Source organism: Lissotriton vulgaris, chromosome 1_1 (genome assembly GCF_964263255.1).
Source record: "Lissotriton vulgaris chromosome 1_1, aLisVul1.2, whole genome shotgun sequence".
Classification (NCBI taxonomy): Eukaryota; Metazoa; Chordata; class Amphibia; order Caudata; family Salamandridae; genus Lissotriton; species Lissotriton vulgaris.
Window position 1 is genome coordinate 1659441666 of NC_141685.1, and position 26428 is coordinate 1659468093.

The following is a 26428-nucleotide window of genomic DNA, read 5'->3' on the forward strand; positions in this document are numbered from 1 at the left end:
CCTGACGGGAGCCTCACCGGAGCCGCCTACCACCTTTCCGCGGTCTTGGCTGTTGCTGGGTCGTCTGCTATGTAGAACTGAGATGTTCGCCACCACATAGGCGGAGCCACCTGGGCTGCCTATCTCTCGATGTTCACCTCCTCGGCACCTGACTTCAAAATGGCGGAGAGCGAGGACTCCCCCTGACCGAAGCCTCACCAGAGCCGCCTGGCCCGACTTCCCCGCGGTCTCGGATGTTGCTGATCCATCTATCACACGGAAAGGGGCTGTCCACCACCACATAGGTGGAGTCTCTTGGGCTGCTTGACACTCGTTGGTCGCCACCTCCGCACCTGACCTCAAAATAGAGGTTTCACGGACTCCTCCTGGCCGGAGCCTTACCGGGGCCACCTGGACCGACCTCTACTCGATTTCAGTTATTACGAGAACGTCCAACACACAGAGATCCATGTTAAATACAGTAAAATAAAGATGAATGGTCCTTGTTGTAATGTACATGTAGTATATTTATTCTTGGGATAAGATAGAAGGTATACATCCACCAACGCAAAGACTGATTCACGTTGCAGAGCTACTGGATTCTAACAGTTCGTCAACCCGCGCCTGTCCTTGAAATGGCGGACACCAAGGACTCTCCGGCCCTAGAACACCAGCTATAAGGACCCACAGGACCTACTGGACTCCATGGCACAGAAACAGCCCCCCTCGTGTGAAGTAAAGCTCCAAACCCCCCACGCCCACCCAAAAATAGGCTGTCGACAAGGACTCTACGGCCCGTGGACACCAGATACAATGACCTACAGGACTCCGGGACACAGGCTTAGGTGAGTCGCGCCGGCGTGAAGCCCTGATGGCCTGACTCCTGCCCTCCCGCATCACCTAAGCGTAACACCGTAGCTAAACCAGGTCCCCTCACGCTCACACTACCTTCAGGATGGCTCGAGACCGGCCTTCCCCTCCTCACAAGTACTACCTACCCACCTGAAACCCCATAGCCGAAACTCTTTCACCGTCATCTTCCCTCCCATCCTCTCTACAAAATTGAGACACACTTTCAAACAGAAACTTATCCGCCAACACAGGGAAACCCTAATCACAGACATCTACCACTCGGCCTCCGATGGTCCAATTAAGATGGACCTTATATTCCACACTGAGAGACCGGACTACTGGATCTCCATGATCAGAACGCAACTGTTTATCGCCAAAACCACATCCACTTCCCATAGTTGCAAAATTACCACTATACTCCCTTTCAGATCGGTCGGTAGAGGCTACACAACCGTGACCATCTACACCAACGGCACGGTCCTCATTCAGGCTAAGAACGAGAACCTTGAAGCCTTCGACTCCCTATTCCCCGCATTAAGATCAGCCCCCCCAACCCTACCTCACCCCGCCTCAACCCCTTCTACACCCACACACACTGCTAACAGAGAAGACTATGATCCTCTCTACCGCGATACCATTACTGCCCGCTACGCTCCTCTTCGCACCGCCGCATCACAACGCACACTTACTGCCAACCAGCCACAACAGGAAACTCTAACCCCACCCTCAATTCCTCCTTCCACCCGCCACACCTCCCACAGCTACCGCCTCCCACAGCCCCTTACAGAAAATACTACCTCGCCTTCAGAACCCCCCTCCCCACGAGCCTCATCCCAGCTCTAAGTCACTCAAAGCCTTCCCCTTACCCTTCCCCTCCCCTTCCTCCGTCTTCTCCCCCAATCCCTCAACCCCTCAACCTGAACCACAACACGCTTGGCGTTACCCTAGATGCCCTCAACCCCTCCCTCAATTCCATGTCACAACACCTTGCGGCTATCGAAAACCAGATTGATGCAATCTCCCAGGGCCTAATGGAAATCCTCTCTAACCTAGGTATAGCCCGCAGACCCTCTAAATGCCCTTCGTTGACTGCCCACATCGTCAACGCTAACAGCACCCCTAGGCCCACAGAAACCCCTAGTACCCAGCTTCACGGTCCCCCCTACAAGGTCTTGGGATCCTGTCCACAGCAGACCGCAAAAAAACTGAGTCCCCTTCCCTAGGACCAAGACTCATACTCTATCACAGACACTCTATCAGACACAAAACACCTGACCTCAAGGCCTTTCAGAACAGAAGCACCTATGTCAGACAGTGAAGCAGCCTTACTAGCCGCTGCATACGACACTCCCGCCTTAGATTCTCCCAAATCCAAAATCCAAGTAATCACAGGTCACCGGAAAGACCTTCCCAGCACCAAACCACAGAGACACCTGGTCCTCACTGCCATACCTAGGGAGACTAAAGATAAATCTGCCAGTAATCAGGAGCAATTCTCCAATTGCTTACTAATCAACTTCAGATCGGCCTCACTCCACGCAGCGGAACTAGCTGAAGCTATCCTGACTCATGATATTGACATTGCGTTCCTCACGGAGACCTGGCTGAATAAGATATCTCCTCCCTGCCTAGATTTGCTGGTACCATCTGGCTTCTCCCTCATTGCCAAAGACAGGTTAGAGCAAACCGGAGGAGGGGTGGCTATCATCCACAAGGACAGCTTGGACATTTCTGAAACCACCTCTTTTGATTACGATTCATTTGAATGCTTATCCGCCATCATCAAGACCAAAGATAAGGATTCTTTACTGTGTCACCTGCTCTATCCCCCCCCTGGCAGAAACCACGCTTTTGGAGAACAACTATCCGACCTGATAGCACAAGGCGCACTCGGCGACTCCAATAACCTAATTCTTGGTGATCTGAATCTTCGCTGGAACGAGACACAAAATCCTCTAATCCAATTGTTATCCAGCCTCCTCTATGATAACAACCTTAAACAACACTGCACTGAGGAGACTCATTACAAAGGAGCCACATTGGATGCCATCATTTCACAAAAGAAATCAATCACGGTCAACCACATCCTTCCAGTCGACTGGTCAGACCACCACATGATCTTATTTCATATCAATCACCCCATTATCTCTCATAAACCTCCTCAAGACCCCCCCCAAATGGATGAGAAACCTCTCCCCATTACCCCTGGATATCCTGGAAGGTCAGTTAAGCTCTCTTCCACCGGTCAACAAAGCGCACCTTTTCCACCAGTGATCTCACCGACTGCTATAATTCTGAGCTAGTGTCCATACAAACTAGCACCACTAAAGCTCAAAAGAAGCAGAGCTATCCCATCCAGAACATGGCTCAACGCTGACCTCAACGCAGAAAGGAGAATCCTAAGAGCCAAAGAAAGAAAGTGGAGAAACAACCCAACCGCCATCCTTCGCGACCAACTGAAATCAGCCCGCAGGAAATACAACAACCACATCAAAAACAAGAAATCCAGCTTCTTCCGCGAGGCACTGGACAAAGCCAAAAACAGACCGAAGGAGCTTTACAGCATCATCAGACAACAAACCTCCAAGCCACTGTCCTCATCTGTGCAGGCGTCCAAAGAACTATGCGACAATTTCGCCCACTTCTTCAACGGTAAGATCACAAGAATTGAACTATCACTTGACATCAACAAATCACACCCCAATAAGACCAGCACGGCTGTACCTCAGGCCCTCTCTCCCGCCTCTTCGATCACCCCCTGGCTGAGCTTTCGCCCCGTTTCAGAAGCAGAGATAATCTCGCTGATCTCGTCCTCCAAACCATCAGCACATATCTCAGACCCCATTCCTCCCTTACTAATCAAGAAAATGAAGCACGCTTTTGCACCTATATGGGGCAAAATCATAAACAGCTCCTTAAAAAATGGAGTGGCCCTGACTGCCTAAAAATGGGGCAAGTCACCCCCTGCTGAAAAAACCCGGTCTTGACTCAACAGACTTGAACAATTTCAGACCAATATCTAACCTCCCTTAGCTCTCTAAAACACTTGAACACTGCGTACTTCTGCAACTGACTCAGCATCTGGACAACATCAATCTCCTAGTCCCCCTCCAGTCTGGCTTTAGACAAGGCTGCAGCACAGAAACAGCGATGCTGAACATCATAGATGATATCCACGGATCTCTTGATTCAGACAAATGTTGCCTCCTCATTCTCCTTGACCTCTCTGCAGCATTTGATACGTGGACCATAAACTCCTCATCAAGGCTCTTCAAGAAAGAGCTGGCCTTGGCGAGGTAGTATTCAAATGGTTATCCTCATTTATACACAATCGAACGCAAATAATAAAAATTAAGAACTTCACCTCCGACACCCAGCAGGTCAACAAGGGCGTCCCCCAAGGATCGGTGCTCTCTCCTCAGCTTTTTAACATCTATATTGAACCACTATCCAAGCTACTCAGGAAAGCCAACATCCGCATCCACCTCTACGCGGACGATACACAAATCTATCTGGAAACTTCCTCCCTCAATGACATCCATAGACTAAATGATGTCCTGAAAGATGTTCAAGAATGGCTGACAAACAATCACTTGAAACTAAATCCTGACAAGACCGAGACACTCCTCATCTCGAACAAGGAAGACAACCCGCAAATCACCGAATGGCTAAAAGCAATCGATGCGCTCAAAGGGAATCGTACTCTAGCAGACTCTGTTAAATCTCTTGGCATCACCTTAGAATCCAAACTAAACATGATAAAACACATCAAGAACTCGGCCAAAAAGATCATATTACAGGAGACGCACCTCCTAAGTGCAGAATGGGACTGAATAATGAAAAATCTCAGCTGGGTTGACGCCTATGTCTGTACCAACCAGGACTGTAACATCAAAGGCATAGCAATAATCCTCAAAAAAACACTCAAAGCCAAAATTGAACACAAGGTAGTTCACAACAAAGGAAGATGGCCCATAATTAAAGTAAGAATACATGATAACTCGTTCACACTAGCAGGCTACTACGGTCCAAACGTAGATGACCCAACTCCTCTGCAAAAACTTTACACAGAATTACTATCAACAACTGCACCGATAATCTTAGGGGGCGATTATAACATTTTGATAGACCCCAGTCTGGATAGATCTCCCCCAGGAAGACAAACAAATGTACCCACAATGAGGGAATAGCTATGTAACTATAAAAATGACCTGGGGCTGATGGACATGTGGAAAGAAAAAGGCGGCAAAAAATACCCCTATACCTTCCATAATAAAAAGCTTGGCCACAGATCAAGAATCGACTACTTCTTGATAAATACGAGTCTAAGAGGTAATGTCAGGAGTATAGAACATTTACCAGAACATCTGTCCGACCACTCGGCAGTCCAACTAACCCTACAAATAACGAAAAACAACACACAACCTAGATGGGCGGTCGACCGTACAGTACTACTAGACCCCCAGGCAGAAGAAGAACTAGGGATAACCACAGCAAATTTCTTTGAGGATAATCAAGTTGGCACATCAAAACAAAACACCTGGGACACATATAAAGCTGTCATAAGGGGAAAGTTACTAAGTATGGGAACCTACAGATCTAGACGTACAAAACTAGAAGTTGGAGGTATGGAAAAAGATAAAAAAGCGCTCGATCTTCAAATTGTGGCGGAAAATACTCCAGATATCAAAGACACACTAGAAAAGGAAAGGCTACAACTAAAGGAGAAACTAGTCGACCTCCTTGAAAATAAAGTGAGGAAAAGATCGGAAGCCGGTAAATTATCAACCACGAATATGGAGAAGGATGCGGTAAAATGCTGGCTTGGAAAACGAAGAAAGACCAAACTAGAAATAAAATAATCTGCATTCAACAAAACAACCAAAATGAACCAAGCACTGAGGACTCTATAATAATGCAGGAGTTCATGAACTTCTTTTCCAACCTATACAAGGAGGACACAAATCCTACAGAGGAACATATTTGGAATTACCTAGAGCTCATACCACTTCCTCTACTAACGGAAATGGAAAAAGAGGAACTAAACGCTGAAATCACAATTGATGAAGTAAGAACCATTATAAAAGGCCTGAAAAAAGGGAAAGCAGCAGGCCCAGACGCATTAACCAACGAGCTCTACATAATCCTGAGAGATTCCTTGGCCCTGCCATTAACAGAGCTGCTAAATCTAATTTATAAAGAACAGGATAAAATTCCCGACTCCTGGAACGACGCGACCATCAGCATAATCTTAAAACCAGGAAACAACCCAGCACTATGTGAGTCGTACAGACCTATTTCATTACTCAACTGTGACTATAAAATCTTTATGCAGGTCATGGCAAAGAGACTAGCCTCGATAATGACAAAACTGATTAACCCTGATCAAAAAGGCTTTGTAAAAGGAAGACAACTACAAGAAATAACCCATGAGCTTTTTGCTGCAATAGACATAGCCATCTCCGAAAAAGTCCCTTTGACCATAATCACCTTCGATGCTGCCAAAGCATTTGACAGGGTCAACTGGACATTCCTGAACAAAGTCAAAGTAAATCCAATCTAGGGGAGAATTTTGGCCACATGGTAGCAGAGATATATAAAAAACCAAGGGCGAAGATACTTGTCAACGGGGGCCTTACCAGCAATATTGTAATACAAAGAGGAACAAGGCAAGGATGCCCGCTATCACCCCTACTTTTTAATTTATATATTGAACCCTTGGCAAGCTCCCTGAGAAACCACAGCTCAATAACTCCCTTTAAACATCAGGAATGGTCCAAAGAAGTGGCACTATATGCAGATGATCTGATGATCTTCACAAATAACTATCAGAGTTCTTCTGCAGCAATAGAGACCACAATAGCCAATTTTGGCAGAGTTTCAGGGTACTTGACAAACCAAGAAAAAACCGAGGCCATAAGCTGAAACACGCACCACAACACCCCATATTCTAAAGATAAAATAAAATACTTAGGTATTACTTTGGTTAAGGATATAGAAAAAGTACCTCAGATAAACCTCAACAGAATTGCTGTAGAAACTTGGAAACTACTCAAAGTATGGGACGGGCCTCCTCTTAGTTTCCTGGAAAGATCAAACATAATAAAAATGTCCATTGTCTCCAAATTCACCTACCTCTTTAACACTATACCATTGGAATTCAAGAGAGATGCCTTAAAAAAAATTCAAGGAGAAATCACAAGCTTCATATGGTCATCTAAAGGAACAAGAATCGCATGGAAAAAACTTAAGGAGAAGAAAATATGATGGGGGAATCGCCAGTCCTGACCTTCTCGAATACTGTAAGGCTTTCCAATTTAAAAATATGAGGCCTCTTCTTAAGAATTACCAGTTTTACCCCGATTTCCTACAAAATATGACAGGAAGAATAGATCATTTCCTATATGAATTTGGACACCCAAAAAGTTTCTAAAAGATAAAACTAAAGATCCTAATCAATGCAGCAAAATTATGGTATCAAGTCAGAAGCACTCTAAATATACTGTATTATAGCTCTCAGGCCCCCATTTGGGGTTCTGCAGGCACACCAGATTGCTTAAAAGACTCTTCGGCCCTACCCCTGAAAGCAGCAGGATTCAAAAAATGGGGCCAGTTGATGACAGAAAATTGCATAATCTCCTGGGATCAATTGGTCGCTAATACAAGCTCATCAGTGTCCAAATTTAAATACTACCAACTTGTAAGCTGGGCTAAATCGCTTACAGAGGAGAAAAAGAGAAATGAGGATATAGAGAAAGAAATGCTGAAAACCATCCCAATAAAAAAAGAAATATCTAGGTGGTATGGGCTCTAATTACAGCAGGAGAAGAAGATTTACTCATCCCAGATGCAGTTTGGAGGAAAATTATACCAGAATTAGACCTACAAAATATCTGGCTAAAATCACTGGAAAAGTGTTGGACTATCACAAAACCAGCTGCTCTGAAGAGAAACCACCTATTTACTATACATAGGGCATATTGGACCCCGAAAAGATTATCAAAATTCAAGGGAGCCAGCATAAAGACCTGTCCTAAATGCGGACTGGAAAGGGAAAATGGCCTACATATGTTCAAAGAATGCCCCATCCTCGACTCTTTCTGGCAAGAAGTACAACTCTTATTATCTTTGGGATCGACTCTAATATTGATCGGGGTAAGTTAACAAAAAAACAGGAAAACTTACTGTTTCTACTGATACTACTAGCTAGGCGAGAGATATGCATAAATTGGGTTAAACCAATATCACCACTGCATGGGGACTGGCTAAACTCAATAATAAAAACAAATAGAAGCGATAGAAAAGGGAAACCCAGTAAAAAGTTTAGTTTTTGGGAAATCTGAGAAAATTTCTATGAATCAGGTACTTTAACGTATTAATGTGGCCCCGGAATACAAAGTCCTATGATTAAAGCGGTGACAATAATTCAGACGGGAAAAATTCCCGCTGAGTAGCCAGGAGGGCTAGCTCACCCCAAAAAAACAGAATTATTGATTATGATAAAGCTCACAGGAGACCCCAAACCAAAAACAACCGGTAAAGGGAAACTCCCCTCCACAGGATGGCAAATAAGGAGCTGTGAAGGCACAAATGTTTGAAGGAATGGGCTCCCATCATAAACCTTATACGTATAATTGCAAAATGAGGACAAACATTTTTTTTTTTAAAAGAACTCGGCCAAAAGTGCATTCTTTAACCTCAAACTTCTGAACAAAATCAAACCCTACATTCCTAACAAGGATCTCAAACTGGCCACTCAATCTCTGGTACTGTCAAGACTGGACTATGGGAACGCAATCCTTACAGGTATTACTAAATCGAACTTGGCACCGATCAAAACAACATAACATGCGGCAGCCAGAAGGATCAACGGCATCAAAAAATCTGATCACATCTCCCCAGCACTCAAAGAACTCAAATGGCTCCCAGTAGAAATGCGAAGTAACATCAGAACGTCCTGCCTAACCCACAAAGCCCTTCATACCGGCAAACCCGAATACTTGGCAAAAAAACTCAAAAAAGCAGGCCAAGCCAGGAATCTGAGAAGCTTTAACTCCTTCCTGCTCATCCTACCTAAAACCAGAAAAAAAAATAACAGCGGACTGCTCTTTCACGGGAAATGCCCCCAAAATCTGGAACTCCATCCCCCCGCACATCAGAACTATACCGTCTTTTGTGAAATTTAAAAGCCAACTCAAATCCTTGTTCCTTATCCGCTCTCTTGGTTGTGGATAACTCGGGCCAGAAAGCAACCCCTGAACTATGCGACTACACTGAATCCTGTAACCAAAGATGTTCTGCAGTACAATTATGTTCCGCTCACTATGACACTCGCTGACTGCTAATACCTTTCATATGTCATGTCTCTGCTGATTTTATGTCATTCTCTTACTGTAAAGGGCTCTGTTACCTCCGGGTCTTGACAGCGCTATAGAAAACGTCCTAAATAAATAAAATAAAATAAATAAATAAGGGTATTAGGTAAGTGTCCTTCCATTTTCAGCACTTTTAAGATCTGCTTAAAGTTTCTTGTTGCTAAAATGGGTGTAGTTTGTTCTACTTATATGTTTCCCTCGTCTTCATTGCTTGATTTTGCTTGTGGGAAGTGTCACTCATAGTCGTCCAAACGTCACTTAGAATTACACTGAAATTATGAAAATATCACACATAGTATTCTGAAACCTTGGCAGCTTTCAGGGCTGAACTGGAATCGTAAACCAGCCCTGGCAATTGAGTCAGACGGGTCCCTGCTGCGTTTGTTAAAGTGGGGCGAAATTGCAGCACTGCTGCAAAATCGGCCCCCATGACATGGCCCCCACCCTTCCGGCCTACCGGGATATCGCTGGGTGCGAAGTACGGCCTTGGCAACTATGCACTCTTTTCTAAGACACTAACTTTTAGTCATGCTGAACAGCAACCATGTCGGCGTATAACATGGCTAAAGTACATTGGAACAGCCAATAGCTCAAGACCTGTTGCCTTTGCCAATGCCTGTTTAATTATGAACCGAATTTATTAGATTTTGCGTGGTTTGTTTTTTGCATAGCAAATAGTTTCAGGATTTGGCTCCTAACGGGCTCTACGATGCTTAATTTGTTGGCTCGCCCACCTTTGCTGCATCATCGACATCAGAACTATTAACGTCTGAGTACGTTTGTAGTGTTGGGAGAAAAACTCTGTAATAATACAGAAGTTCTCCAAAGATTCACACTTCCGTCTTGCTAGTTAAATTTAGATGCTTGCAGCAGGCCCATAAATAATGAACCAAGATGTGAACTTTTTGGCTTGTGGGTTTCACAACGATCTCTGCAGAAGACAACAAGAGTCTCTGGATTACTTTATTAAGCTTGAAAGGCGAGCTGTAGGTTCTACGAAGCGCTCTGCATCAGGCTTAATCTGTTCCTGTCACTGAATCATGCAGTACCCACGATCACACCACGTGACGAATGAAGGAGTATGTAAAACAAGATGGAGGAACGTCAACCAGGCGCTCAAAGCAGCTTCTGGGCTAGTCAGCAGGAGCTTCCCCTAGCATCTGTCACTGGCGATGTACCCTTCCGATTTAAAGTGCTGCATTAGCTCTAATGTTAGAGCGCTGAGTTGCGATGACAATCGTCCGAAATGCTTTTTAGGTCTCGTCCTATTAATCGCGCAAGCGATAATAGGACGAGAGTATAGAGGCTCATCCAAGCTCTGAAACCATTGCGGATTACGTCGAGTGCATGTGCACATGCACGCGCTTTTTAGGTCTCGGGACCTATAAGCTGCGAAGCAGCTTCCGGTCCGGAGATCTTATGTTGTATAGTAGGGCAGTTTAGACCCGCCTCTCAGCTTCGCTCGCTTCCATTGGCTGGCTTCCTAAATGGAGGCCAGCCATTGGAAGAGAAGGGAGCCACTCCAAACAAGCCCCGTCTCTTTCGGATTCGGGTCGTAAGTTTTGCTGTTCTTTAGCTCGTGACGTCGTCCGTCACTCAGCACAGCAAAACACGCCCCCGAATCCGAAATTTTGGAAAGCTTTGTGGCCGCCATTGTTGCCCAGCCGGCGCAGAGTACGGTGATGCAGCGCACATGCTCCGGCACAAACGGCGGATGGGGCTTCCACCCAGCGCGTCGGATCCGAGCTGCTGTCTTTACCGTCCACACGCGATGCAAGGAGAAGCAAATTGCTCCTGCCGCTTCCTTGCACACACGCTGTGCTGATTCAGAGGCTATCGGCTCCTGCCGAAAACTAGAGCCGCTTCCTCTGCTCTGGCGCGGACACGGGCAGTCAGGTAAGTTTTATTTAAATGTATTTTTTAAACCCCCCCCCCGCGCGCGAGTCCCGTCCCCCCGCGAGTATTGTGAGGCGCGATTGGATATCCATCCTCTTGTACACGTTCTAGTGTGGCTCCTGCACTCTGTGCCAGCCCTCCAGGACACTGCGATTCCGTGTTGCCCAGTGCCTCTTCTCCTGCTCTCCATCACTGTGTTACCCCTGCTCACCAGCCGACAAAGACCCTTTCATTGAGCTCTCCCTGCAGGCAGCTCTGCTTGTTCTGCTTGCTGTGGAGTATTTTTACTCGGACGAGACCCCATCCACGCTTCTGCCCACGGGGATTCTCTAGGTGGGAGGCCCGATAATTGAGTATTTAGCTATCAGTACACGGAGCTGAGCTCCCGGAGGCTGGGGCGGCACCAACGCACTGTGGGCCCTTTCCATCGCAGAGGAGACAGTCCGGTAGGTAGGAGCTGCGTGCGAATCCACTGTTCTAGGAATTGTTCAGGTGAGCTTTGTTCAGCTTTTTCGGGAATTCCTAGCACAGATATGTTACTACACCTAGCGCTTCCCACATCATCCTCAGCACGCCACTCCAATGCCTACGTGGCCATTATCATCTGCGCCGCATGCTGTTTGAGAGTTACTACATCTCCTCACAATTCTACTATATCAGCCTCCGCTGTGGTCACCTAGTCAGCCACTTTTCGGAGATCAGTCCTTAGCAGGTTAACATCAATGCGGTCCTCTAACACCTTTCTGGACCCTTGAATGGCAGCCACGAGATCCGATCTAGTGGGTTCCAGTTCTACTTCTTCATTGTCAGGCCCGCACCCCCAGTCTGACTCGTCAATCTCTGCTGAGGGTGCCTCGGGTTGTGTATTGAGTAGTTGTGTGGACACTTGCCGCTTTATGCACCTTATCTTTCACCATTGGGGCCCCTTCAGCAGCAGGAATCCGCCAAGGACGTGTGTAGCATCAATTGGCTTCAGCTGTACTCCGAGCCGGGTCGGCCAATCACGTAGTCAAAAGCTAGTGCCTGGTCAGGCGCTGGTAGCAATATTATTTTGCTCTGTATCCTTGCAAGAGGTTACCAGGTAGGCTTGTTACGTCTGTGTCATGCGTTCTTTTTGTTTGTTTTGTGTTGGTGTTTTCCCCCTAACGTTCTCCTTTTTGTAGTGGCCGGCTGGGTCAGGTTGTTTGCTCACTAAAATCCAGAGTATTGAAATTACTGCCAACCCACCAGCACTCGCCGTCCAAGTGGGATCCCATAGCCCCTTGAGGTCGCCACTGAGCCGCTTCGCATTCAGGTCTTTACCCAAGTATAGTGGAGTCAGAGTCTTGGGCCACACACTTTTACTGGCATCACCAATCAGCCAGGGCCCGATAGGCCACATTGCCCCCCCCCCCAAGTCTTACATCTTTCCACAGGGAGGGGGACCATTCAGAGTCAAGACAACTCAAGGCCCTGAGGCAGTCGCCACAGCCGCCCTCCAATACCTCCCCGTCCCGATCAGACCTGCAAACCCCATGCCCCCTTCCTTGAAGTCAGCTAGCAGCTCCCAATGACCAGGTCACACTATTTTGTTAGCTATGCTGACCAGCCACAGCCAGTCCACTCTAGTTCTCACTGCAGGGGACCCCAGAGGCCTTCGACCCCTCTCCTTATCAGCTGGGGAGGGAATCTTCTTACGCTGTGCGTGGCCTTCCTTCAGGGCCATTAACAAGTTCAGCTGCTTATTGGATCGGCCCGCACAGAACGACAAAGCGGGGCTCTCCCGCCCCACACACGGCTGAGCGCGGCACTCACACAAGCCTCACCAGTACAGTAGTAACCTCTTCGAGCTGGGAATCATACCTCGTTGCCCTTCCTTCGCTGTTGAAACTGCTAGGGAGTCCTAAACCACAGTACGCCCCAAAGCCCGTCACGCACCTCCTGCCGCTGAGACTCTCCGGCACTGTTCACATGCGCCGTAATGGTGAGATCGGCCCACCGCCTCCGGGCGTTGTAAGCTGGGCACATGGGTTGGTTAACTAGCGTAGCTTTTCAGGCTGCATCATATAATACATTATATTATATTACGAATATTCGGTTCTTTTCGGGGTACTATCCTCCATCGTTCACAGGCTTGTCCTATTATCCTGGGCGCTGTGTCTTTACAATTGCACAGTGTACCCCATGGAACTGTGAGCTGTGCCCCTCGCAGCTGTGTGCCTGGCTTCACTTTTTATTTTTTATCTTGCCGCTACTCTTATGAGATGTACATTTGATGGAAGAGCAGTCGTCTTTCACTTCATTCTCGCTACAGTCCTATTTGCCATCTTGTGATTCACCTTCAGGGGAGCGCTGCCTACCATTGAAATGTGTTTTTCTCTTTGTTTATTTAGGAGAGGAGGGTGTGAATCCTTGCATCTTTCCATAATCATGGTGGCTCAGTGAGCACGGTGCTTTGTTTGAGAGTCTAGCAGGCTGGTTCCCGCATTCTTTGATACAGGGTTGAGTGTGTGCCTTAATTTGGAAGAGGGCCCTCGTATAAAAAAAATTAAAGCTTACAAGGTGAGTTTGGCATTATGCTTTGGATGCGGTAGTGGAAATCGATCTCTCCTTGTTCCCTATGAGGTAAATGTAGGGCAACAAACCGAGCCTGCATCACCTACAAAACTACACTGCGAGAGTGAAGAATTGTTCATATCTCACTGAGATTTCAGCTTCCTAGGGTTGTGACCCAGGAAAAATTACAGTCCATATTTTTTTTTTCAATTTTCATTTTAGAAAGGACTGGCATGATTCACATACATACTCTCAAGTTCAAGTTCAAGAAATACTTTATTTGGTTCAATTACAAAAACCATAAAAGTACAGAACATATAATAATTGGTCCACAAGTCACCAGGCAGCATAAAAAGTCCGATATATAAAGAGAAGGGAATACCCGTTAAAATATGCAACACATGATGCCAAAGTTTAAAAGCGACGATATATACATCATTCTATAAAAAGCAATACAAAGAATTTAGATTACAACTTGATTCAATTTACAATGGTCAATATTTACAGTAAATCATCTAGGACCAGTTGATCTTTTTACTAAGTCTCACCGCTATGGTTAAGAATGTAGCTACATTGTAGATTTCCCATATATCTGCTAATAGTTGAAGATGCAGTAAAGCTGGCTTAACTTGTCTAAACCCTTTCCCCTTTAACAAGGGTATAATAAACTTTTTCCTAATGTCCTTAAAGTGATCACATGAGGAAAAAGAAATTTTACATGGCCAATATGTCCCCTGCGTGTACCCCAACGTTTAGTGTATGTGCATGTCACCCATGCATTTTCCCTATATGGCCGCAATAATGATGCCTCTGCATTTACGTCCCACATTAGGATGCCAGTCACCAAGTCTTCCATAAAAAGAAATGTTACTTTTGCACTGAGGACCAAGTGGCCCATGTGTTTGCATTGTGCACTTTTAATATATCGTGAAGAACCCATTTCTCCATTTCGTGGCTCAGCCAGTCCCCGAATTGAAGTTTCATGCCTCCAGACACTCTGAGGGCTGTAGCTACGTATCCCTGACCTCGCATACTTTTGGCTAAGCCGAGAGGGGCCCAGCACGGGGCTGCCAAGACAGTATTTTGCACAACTGTTATCTGCTTGCTCTACAGAATCACATTCCTGCCTGGTGAAGGAGGTAAACAGAACCCGTCTGCAGAGATAGGGCCTAGCCTTTCTGTCTCCGTTTAAGTGATTTGCAGAGCTCGCGTCCATAGAAAGCTCAAGGTCCCCACGCAATGAACGAAGAAATATATGCCCACACCGGCTCTTGGTGATGAGCGACCTTTGCTTCAGATAATACATCCCCGGACTTAAGATATCAGATAATACCAGACGTGCTGGTCGCCCTGACACTGAAGGCCTCCCTACCAGACCGAAAGTCAGCTCCCCCCAGTTACACGTCAGTTGCACGTCATGATCAAGTTGCGCACACAAGTAGGGCAAAGGTTCCAGCTGGCCATGCAACCCCCTTCCATGTATCCACCCACCTATGACTCACCTATGACTCCTCAAGTGAACGCCCTCATGCACGCCCACATGTTTCTTATCTCTCTTTCTCTTGCTCTGCCTGGAGCGCTCCTCCCTATGTACGAATTGAATGTATAAATATTGTACTCTGTGAATAAAGTTTAGAAGACCCTTCCTGAACCTTAGTGGTGATGGAACCGATTCTCCCCTAACTCGAGTTATTGAAATAAAGCCCTTTTGAATCGGACACCACGGACTCTGCCTCTCATTTTATGCATGACCCTTTGTTTAAGTATAGAAATTATGACAGGGTAATACTTTATTTACCACATAAATCTGGCGCCCGAACAGGGACAAATCCCCTTCCCCACGCGCCGGAGATGTAGGTCCAGTCCTTGCCCCCTGCTACAGCCGTGACGGACTTCAAAGTGTACACGCCAGCGGGACTTCCCGCTTACTCCCTCAGGCCCACGGAGGAGGATGGACTGCGACCAGGCATCCATACGAGGCGGTGAGGATCCCGGATCATCCCAACCAGAGCCCAACCTGTGAGAGAGCAAGGTCCGAGGTTTCCAAAGGTCCACCTGTTCCGCGCATGCGCAGTATCAACTTTCCGAGGCCTTCAAGTTCTGCTTCCCGGTGAGTACCACTATGGGGAACGCATAAAGTTAAAGACGGGTTCATTTATATGAACACGGTATTACGGGTTCGTTCACTCGAACACGGTAAAGACGGGTTCACGGTAAACGTGAACACGGTAAAGACGTGTCTCATTTATGAGACCGGTATGGTTGTGCTGTATTCCAGTGCATAAAGTTAACTGTTTTCAAGTACATGTTTAAATGTTTAACTCTATGTATCAGTTAAACTGTAACTGTTTTAGTGTTAATGGTTGTTTCAGTCAGATTATTTTGGTGTGTATTGTGTTTTCATTGTGTTGGTTTCAACATGCCACTGTTTTCGAAATTACGTCAGATAGGGACCAGAAAAGGCATACTAGAAGAGTCAGTTAACATCCCGCCTAGAGACACACCTGGTCATTATATGTATAATAAGCACGGGCTAGATGCCATATTGTATTTAGACTTATGGGTAGATTACACAAAGGATTTAGAGGAGAAGTACAGATGGCCTTCCTCGGGAACGTGGGATTCTGAATGCATTATGAGAGTAGAGGAAGCGCTATGGAAAAAGAAATCAAGACCCTCTCAGAAAGATGCCATTGAGTTATGGCGCAAAGAAGCACATAGGAGAACAGAGAAAGAATTCCACCAAGCAGAGAGAACTAAACAAGCAGCGGAAAAAGCCAAAGAAAAAGAGCTGCGGGAGGAGGGGGAACGGGTCAAAGCAGAACAGGCTGATAGAGAAAGAAATGCCGTCGTTACTGGTATTTATCCCGTCCTCTCAGAAGAACTAGCCAGAGTGACCCTCCCAGAAACACCCCGTAGGTCGCGAACGCCACCACCTGTACCCTATAGAGTACGTAGAATAAAGCCAACAGCATCTGAGGCGTTTATTTCCTCCTATCTAGAAGGGTCCCCACCGGACTACGCAAACGCAGATTTCCCTCCGCCCCCAGCAGCGGACCAGCTCCAGCAGCTCGTGAAAGACGACGTAGGACAAGGGGCCGTAGGGGGAGGGGAGCCTACTATAGATGTAGCAATCGCCCACTGAATATACGATCCAGAACCAGGAAAGGGCTCAATGCTCGTGATTTCACTAAGACTAAGACAAGCCGTCGCATATTTGGACAAACTACCAGATATGAAAGACCACCTAGATAGAATATACCGTTTCATTAGGACGGGGGAGGGACCCGAGAGTATAGCACAGGCCATGCAAAACAGAAAGGTGGGGGTTAAGAACTACATCCTCCGGTTTGTTATTAACTGCCTGATCAGGGAACAAGACGAAGGAGACGGGGATGTAAAGCCTGGTTTGATAGAATGGAGTGATAACATAGATGCCGGTCGGCATGATAAACAGGGACAGACAGATGAAGAAAATACGAAAGGAAATATTAGCAACACATAAAGTAGAGTCTGACGAGAAGAGTGAGTCATCAACGGAAGAGGTAGACGAGGCAAAGGACGAAATGAATTATGTAGGCAATGCACGACGGTTTGACAGGCCCAAGTGCCTCGACTACTGTAAACAGGGGCCGGCTATAAAAGAAAGATATTCCCTTGAAAATCTATTCCAAGCTACTGAAAAAGCACTGAACCGACGGATAAAGAGCGAGCGATCTCACACCCCACACGAAATGGAGTTGGCCCGGTCAGCCACCCAGTGGGTGTCCAATTCCAATATATATAGCAATGATATAGTGGCCCAGACTTTCTTGAGCCTCCTGCCGAACGAACAGCGTTTGGCCGGTATTTACAAGGTCCAACATTTATTAACGTTGTATGAGAATCAATATTCCGATCCCGGTCAATTGTATAAATTACTGGACGACATACTTCTAGACAGATGGACAGGCCTGGGTACTGAATTAATTAATGTCATCCTGGATCAACGACATAAGTACATAAATTGTCTGACCACATGCATGCTTCCCGCCTCACACCACGACAGAAAGCACCTATACGTAGACAGACAGAACCCCCTACGAGAGGTACACCCCGTCAAAAATGCAAACAATGAGTTTCAACGGGTGTATGTTTACACCCCCTTGACGAAATTAGAAATACTGGAAATGAAAAAGATGCTGCCCTGCCATGATAAAGACCCGGGGGGGGGTTTCACCGAGAATTAAAAGATATCCTCGGCATCGGAGATTATACGTACACTGACATTCTGAAACTACTGAAAGTACTATTGCCTGCAGGCATTTATGAAAAGCTTAAGGAAAAAGACTGGGAGGTGGGCGAGAAAAAGTTAAGCTGGGAAACATTGGAAACAGAGGATAAAGGCAGGCTCCCGGGGGTTGGTCTTGGTGACAAAGCTAAAGAACTACCTGAACTCCTAATACAGGTTTTGCCGAGACTATTGATTACTAAAAAGGAAGACTGGGATGCTATTCCAGCCTGAAAACAAAAACAAGAAGAGGACACAAGCGATTTCTATTCTAGATTTGAGAAATGCTTTGCTATTAATAGTGGCCTTAAGCCCGGTAGCGAATCATATCCACATCTTTTCGTGAGCAAATTAGTAGAGAATTCCTTACCCCAGATCAAGAATAGAGTACTGAAGGTTGAGAGTACTTGGCAAGCAAACAGCCCTTCACAAATGTTGTAGATGCTACAATATCACCAGAACAGGATTAGAGAAGAGCAGGATCAGGAAAAGAGACGCATGAAAGAGACAAAAATGAAGGTGCTGGTTGCCCAAACGGTACCGGCAAATACGAACAAAAATGGCACGACACCTGTCAAGGGGAACTGTAATTATTGCAAACAACCAGGCCACTATGTAAAGGAATGTGCTGTCCTGAAACACAATATAGCTACAGGCAAGACAAAAGAACGACCACACACTCCTAGGCAAAATAGCACCCAACAGAGCACACAACAGACAATAGCGACTTTTCCACCCCCACCACCGCCTGTTCATGCCACACCACAAATGTATCAGTACACACAGTTAGACTATCCAGAATATCAATCGTTCTCATGAAACAGCCTTGAGAGGGAAGTTAACTTGCCCCTTATTGAAGTTTCTGAGAGGGTCCGTATGTACATAGTTGTGTACTGGGACAGGACAGAAAGTTTCTGATTGACACAGGGGCGAGCAGAACTACCATCAGCCATGACGAGGTTCCAGGGGCACCTCTCTCGGGCTCACAGAATGTTTCCCTGGGATTTTCAGGAAAGCCTATTGTTAATGAAGTATCGAAACCAGTCTCCCTCGGGGTTGGTCCACTGTCACGTACCACAGACTTGCTACTTACTAAATCATGTCCAGAAAACTTACTTGGTATAAAGACATTAAAAGAACTAGGAGCAGTTATCTGTTGTTCTCCAGAGGGAGTGCGACTGTTCTTACGTGATTTTAAGGGACATTATGTGTTGACAGATTTTGACCACAGGCTCCAGAATGTACCACAGCACCTATGGGCACAAGGTCCGACTGACGTAGGTTACATGAACATAACACCACACCATGTCACTATCAAAGCAGGAGTAGTACTACCACGTATACGACAATACAAGTTACCACCTGATGCCGAAGTGGCCTTATTGAAAATTATTGACGAACTCATTGCACAAGGGGTGGTGGTGGAGACTGACTCGAATGTATGTAACTCACCTGTCATTCCTATCCTTAAACGATCAGACCCTAATGCACCACCAGTTTACAGACTAGTTGTTGACCTTCGAGAATTGAATAAATGCGTAGTCCCACAATACCCAGTGGTCCCAGACATTTCTTCATTACTGACTGCTATTGATTCTGAGGCAACGTTCTTTACAGTCATTGACTTGAAAAATGCCTTTTTCAGCATTCCCATTCATCCTGATAGCCAATATCTTTTCGGGTTCAGTTTAAAAGGACGCAGTTTTAAATTCACGAGAGCACCACAAGGTTTTACAGAAAGCCCTAGCATTTACAGTCAAGCATTAAAAAGACAGCTGGACAGTATTAATATGCCTACCGACACAGCACTGATACAGTACGTAGACGACATCCTAATTACAGCACGATCAGAAACAGACTGCGAAGATGCATCACTGACGGTTTTGCACTTTCTGGCAGACAAGGGGCACAAAGTGTCCCCTTCAAAGTTACAATTCTGTGCACAGCAAGTGGTGTACCTTGGACACTTGCTGTCCAAGAGGGGTAGACAGCTGACACAAGAACGTATTCAGTTAATTTCTAACCTTTCACAGCCCAAGACACAAAAGGAAGTACGGGACTTCATTGGCCTCACTTCATACTGCAGGCAGTGGATTCCCCAGAATGCCTATCAAGCCAAACCACTCATACAATTGACAACACAGGAGGCAGCGTCTTCGACTGTCCTCCCTTGGACCCAAGAACACACCTTGGCATTTGAGGAATTAAAAAGAGCCTTATGTCAAGCGCCAGTTTTGGCGACTCCAAGTTACAGCAAACCCTTTATGCTTTTCGTAACTGAACGGGATAGAACAGCATTATCTGTCCTCACACAAGATCAAGCAGGAAAACACAAGCCTTGTACTTATTTTTCTAGTACACTGGACCCAGTGGCCCAGGCTCTGCCTGCGTGCCTGAAATCGGTTGCGGCAACAGCCCTAGCCATAAGACAAAGTGACTCGATAGTGCTGGGACACCCCCTGACAGTACAGGTACCACATGCAGTGGAAGTTCTCTTGAACAGGACACAGACACAACACTTGACCGTAGCGAGACTGACAGGATATGAACTGACGTTATTTCAACCACACATAGAGATCATACGATGTAACATTCTGAACCCTGCTACACTTTTGCCCTCAAGTACAGTAGACACCGCACCACATGACTGTGTGGAAGTAATGAATATAGTGACGAAACCAAGACAAGACCTGACAGATGTTGCACTTCCAGACCCTGACCTAACACTCTATGTAGATGGATCATGCATGAGAACGAGTGCAGGAGAATTAGTGGCAGCATATGCCGTGACCACTGCTACTGAAGTCATAGAGACACAAAGAATAGACACACTGTCAGCACAAGCAGCAGAGCTCATCGCTCTGACACAAGCCTGCATAAGAGTTAAGCACTTGAAAGTGAACATTTATACAGATTCACAATATGCTTTTGGCGTAGTTCATGATTTCGGAGTACTGTGGAGGGAGAGAGGTTTCTTGACCTCTCACGGGGCCAAAATTCAGCACGGCCCGCTTATTCAGGCCCTGTTGGAAGCAATACATTTACCTGCAGCCATAGCTATCCTGAAATGCAAAGCACACACCAAAGTTACAGACACCATTTCCCAGGGTAATGACCTGGCAGACCGAACTGCTAAACTTACAGCCCAGACACCAACAGACACAACAAGGACAGAGGTACCATTACTGACTAATAGCATGACAGTCAGGGATCCTTCTCAAGATGTACTCGACATACAGACACATGCCACTTCAGATGAAATAAAGTGATGGACTGAACAAGGAGGGGTCCAAACTGACCAAGGTTGGATGACTAAGGGAAAAGCCACATGGTTTCTTCCAGATTCCATGGTACAAGTGATCATAAACACAACACATAGTCCAGCACACTTGGGAGAGAAGGCAATGATAGACAGCTTACAAAATATCTGGTTTAACAAGCACCTGCGTGCAGCAGCGAAACAAAAAGTAAGAACATGTATGATCTGTTGTCAGTTCAATCCAGGTAAAGGCATCCCGGTGGAACAAGGCGGATTTCATCCTCCTGACCACCCTTTTGAGGTCCTCCAGATGGATTATATCCAAATGGACAGATGTAGAGGTTACAAGTATGCCCTGGTAGTTGTGTGTGCACTAACTAGATGGACAGAAGCGTATCCAGTCCCAGATTATACTGCTGTGACAACCGCCAGGCAATTGGTGCGCAAATTCTTCCCTAGATACGGATTGCCCCGTGTCGTTTACTCAGACAATGGTCAGCCTTTTTCCTCTGTATTAATGAAACAAGTGTCTCTTCTGTTAGGATATAACTGGAAGTTCCATTGTGTACGACACCCTGAAGCAGCAGGCCTTGTAGAAAGACATAATCAGACAATAAAGACGAAACTAGCAAAGATCTGTGCAGAAAAAGGCGTGGATTGGATGGTAGCCTTGCCGGTTGCCCTCTTTTACATGCGTATGGTAGCCCATTCCAGAACAGGCCTATCTCCATATGAAGTGGTTTTCGGTAGACCGCCGAATATGTGGGGTACGCCTATGCCTAAGAAAATAACTGATGTTGACAGTAACATGCTTACAGATTACCTGGCTTCCTTGATGTCTGCACTACTCTCTTGTCGTTCACAGGTTGCCGCCGCCTTCCCTGACAACACCCAGGTCAAGGAGCACGCCATAGCACCAGGCGATTACGTGTTCGTCCGGAACTTTGATCGATCAAGCCCCCTTGAGCCGTGTTGGAAGGCGCCGAAGTTAGTGTTACTAACAACGAGGACAGCCATCAAAGTCGAAGGGAGAAAAGGATGGCTTCATGCCCATCATTGCAAACGGTACTTTGGAGACTCTGGAACTTTGGTAAAGAATAAAGACATTACAGACTTTGAGCCCCCTTTGCTAGAAAAGACTCCACAGCAAGAGTACAGGTCCAAATTACGATCTAGAAAGCCAGACGACGTTTAATCATTTAAGTCCACTAGGTGGTGAATCGGTTAGACAAGATTTCTGACATGTATAAGATCGCGGACAACAATAGTAAAAAGAGCAAAATGAAAGAGAAATACTGCAAGATATTACGTAGTAGATGTATAGTATCTTTGATTCTTCTTTCTCTTCTGTGCATCACTATAATCTGTGTCAGCTTAATACTACATGTTTTCTTTCCTCCTATTGCCTCACATATACACTCTTCCATTAATAACACCGTAGAGCATACATTTAGTGAACTGCCACCCCATGAACTGTCATATCGACTAGCCCTGCACAACAATACTTTCATTCGGATGTTGCACCGTTCTCATCAGACCAGCAATGCGACTGATTGCTGGGTATGTGGCCAACTCCCGCCTTATCAAAAGACGAAGGGAGTTCTGCCCTTCTTCCCTTTTCCGTTCTCCCACAATGGTTCGTGCGGAGCATGGTTTGCCTTAATGTCATCACTAGACAGAAAGTCCATAGTTTACCAGGGTGACTGGATATACGGAAACTTGAATAAAGTAATGAATGAGGTATGTTTTCCAGACGAAGACGGACTCCCCCAAAGGAAGGGGACCGATCTAGAAAATGAAGAGTACGAGCAAGGAAATGCTTCCCTCAGCTTTATAATGCTGAATGTTCAGCCCATGTAAAATGTAGGTCCACCGTTTATTTCAGTCCTACCAGTAAAAGGTGATTTGTTCGTTAGAAAGAAAGGATCAGTACATATGGGACACAGCGAGTGTAATGCTGTAGTAGAGTTTAATGATAAAGGAAAGTCTTCTTTCAAAGCATCTCGCCATACCTATTTCATTTGCGGTCAGACAGCCTATGTACATCTGCTCTTAGACTGGGATGGGACATGCTATATAGTGTTCCTGCTGCCACCCGTCTTTCTGGCCCCATCCCATTATCATCGAGATTCACGACTAGAGCATGTTAGACACAGGAGAGAGACCGATTCCTCAGAGATTGATCAGACTGAGACAGCTTGGGAGCAATATACAGATTTCAACAAAGGATTCTTTTTCTTCATAGGTCCCGTCCAAAACAGTAAACTCATACGCAGGTTAACAAGAACTCTGGAAGCAGTTGTGAATGAGACTGCATCTGCCCTGGCGAACTTGACCCAGGAGCAGTCTGCCATGAGACTTGTTGTTCTTCAGAACCGCCTTGTTCTTGACGTCATCCTGGCGGATAGGGGCGGGGCCTGTAGGGTGATCGGCTCCAGTTGCTGCGTTTTCATTCCAAATAACGCGCCATCTGTGTACGCAGCAATAACAAGGCTCCACAAGATTGCTCATGATATACATCAAGACCCAGGCACATGGACTTGGTCCAGTTGGCTCTGGGGTGTAATATCGGCTTGGGGATGGAAAGTGTTGTCGTTCCTAGGAATGATACTGCTTATGATATTCGGCTGCTGTCTCTGTCTGCAGTGTGGCCCGGCCATTTGCGGCCTGTGTGCGACTGCCTGTGTTCCACATCCACATATACAAAGGATCAAAGATGAACAAATGATGCTGTATGAACAAATATACGGTCTCATGAAAATAGATGTGTCCTGAAGGGTACAGTAGGGGACAAGGAGGGAATGAGGAAAAATAAATTTTACATGGCCAATATGTCCCCTGCGTGTACCCCAAAGTTTAGTGTATGTGCATGTCACCCATGCATTTTCCCTATATGGCCGCAATAATGATGCCTCTGCATTTACGTCCCACATTAGGATGCCAGTCACCAAGTCTTCCATAAAAAGAAACGTTACTTTTGCACTGAGGCCCAAGTGGCCCATGTGTTTGCATTGTGCACTTTTAATATATCGTGAAGAACCCATTTCTCCATTTCGTGGCTCAGCCAGTCCCCGAATTGAAGTTTCATGCCTCCAGACACTCTGAGGGCTGTAGCTACGTATCCCTGACCTCGCATACATTTGGCTAAGCCGAGAGGGGCCCAGCACGGGGCTGCCAAGACAGTATTTTGCACAACAGTTATCAGCTTGCTCTACAGAATCACATTCCTGCCTGGTGAAGGAGGTAAACAGAACCCGTCTGCAGAGATAGGACTTAGCCTTTCTGTCTCCGTTTAAGTGATTTGCAGAGCTCGCGTCCATAGAAAGCTCAAGGCCCCCACGCAATGAACGAAGAAATATATGCCCACACCGGCTCTTGGTGATGAGCGACCTTTGCTTCAGATAATACATCCCCGGACTTAAGATATCAGATAATACCAGACGTGCTGGTTGCCCTGACACTGAAGGCCTCGCTACCAGACCGAAAGTCAGCTCCCCCCAGTTACACGTCAGTTGCACGTCATGATCAAGTTGCGCACACAAGTAGGGCAAAGGTTCCAGCTGGCCATGCAACCCCCCTCCATGTATCCACCCACCTATGACTCACCTATGACTCCTCAAGTGAAAGCCCTCATGCACGCCCACATGTTTCTTATCTCTCTTTCTCTTGCTCTGCCTGGAGCGCTCCTCCCTATGTACGAATTGAATGTATAAATATTGTACTCTGTGAATAAAGTTTAGAAGACCCTTCCTGAACCTTAGTGGTGATGGAACCGATTCTCCCCTAACTCGAGTTATTGAAATAAAGCCCTTTTGAATCGGGCACCACGGACTCTGCCTCTCATTTTATGCATGACCCTTTGTTTAAGTATAGAAATTATGACAGGGTAATACTTTATTTACCACACACAAAAAAAAACAAGCATTGGAAATGCAATAGGTCTCGCATTAGAAAAGTAGGAGCTATTGGTCTTGTAAATGATTTTTTTTTGTGTGTAGTTTCTCCAAATAGCTACATTGATAGATTTGTCCTTTACAGTGCCAATAGTTGTAATTTTTGTGAATGTGACACCTATAGCATTTGGAATGCCACATGATTTTTTATTGACGTGATTTTGATGGCAGCTTTTGTTGTTATGCCACCTTTTAGAGAGCAGGAGAGTGCAGCAGGGGATAGAAGCACAGCCCTGCAAGCTGAGCGTCCTCCCATCGCACACCCATTTGTGGCTTGAGTGGTGTGAGGGTGAGGGGTGTGAGAGTGAGGGATGTGAGGGTGAGGGGTGTGAGCGTGAGTGTTGTGAGTGTGAGGGAGTGTGAGTGTGAGGGGGTGTGAGTGTGTGTGATGGTGAAGTTGAGTGAGTGTTTGTGAGGCTGAGTGTGTGTGACGGTGTGTGTTGGTGAGGGTGTATGAGGGTGAGTGAGGGTGTTTGATGTTGATTGAGGGAGTGTGAGTGTGTGGGTGTGTGACGGTGTGAGGGTGAGGGTGTGTGAGGGTGAGTTAGGGAGTGTGATTGTGTGTGAGTGGTTGAGTCTGAGAGTTAGGTGTTGTGATGTTGATTGAGTGTGAATGAGGGTGAGGGGATGATGGTAAGGGTGTGTGAGGCGTGTTGATTGTGACAAGTTGCAAGGCTGAGGGTGGGTGAGTGTGCGGGAGGGTGTTTGATGGTGACGGTGAGGGTGCGAGGTGTAGTGAGTGTGAGAGTGTTGTGAGGCGTGTGAGGGTGTGAGGGGAGTGAGCGTGTGTGAGGGTGATGGGATGTGAGGGTGAGGGGGTGTGAGTGTGTGTGAGGGTGAGGGTGAGTGATGTTGTTTGCGGCTTAGAGTGTGTGAGGTGTAGTGAGTGTGAGAGTGTTGTGATGGGTGTGAGGGGAGCATGGGTGTGTGAGTGTAAGGTGTTTGAGGCTGAGGGTGTGTGTGTGTGAGTGTGAGGGTGAGTGAGGTGGTGTGAGGCTTCGGGTGTGTGACGGTGTGTGAGTGTGAGTGTGTTTGAGGGTGAGAGAGGTGTTGTTAGGCAGAGGGTGTGTGAGGGTGTGTGAGGGTGAGTGTGATTCATTGTGAGTGTGAGTGAGTGTGAGTGAGGGGGTGTGGGTGTGGTTGTGTGACGTTGTGTGAGTGTGAGTGTGTCTGAGGGTGAGTGAGGGAGTGTGAGGTTGTGTGAGTGGGTGAGGGTGTGTGAGTGTGAGGGTGTGAGGGTGACTGAGGGTGTGTGAGGGTGACTGAATGAGATAAGGGTGTGTGAGTCTGAGGGAGTTAATGTTGAGAG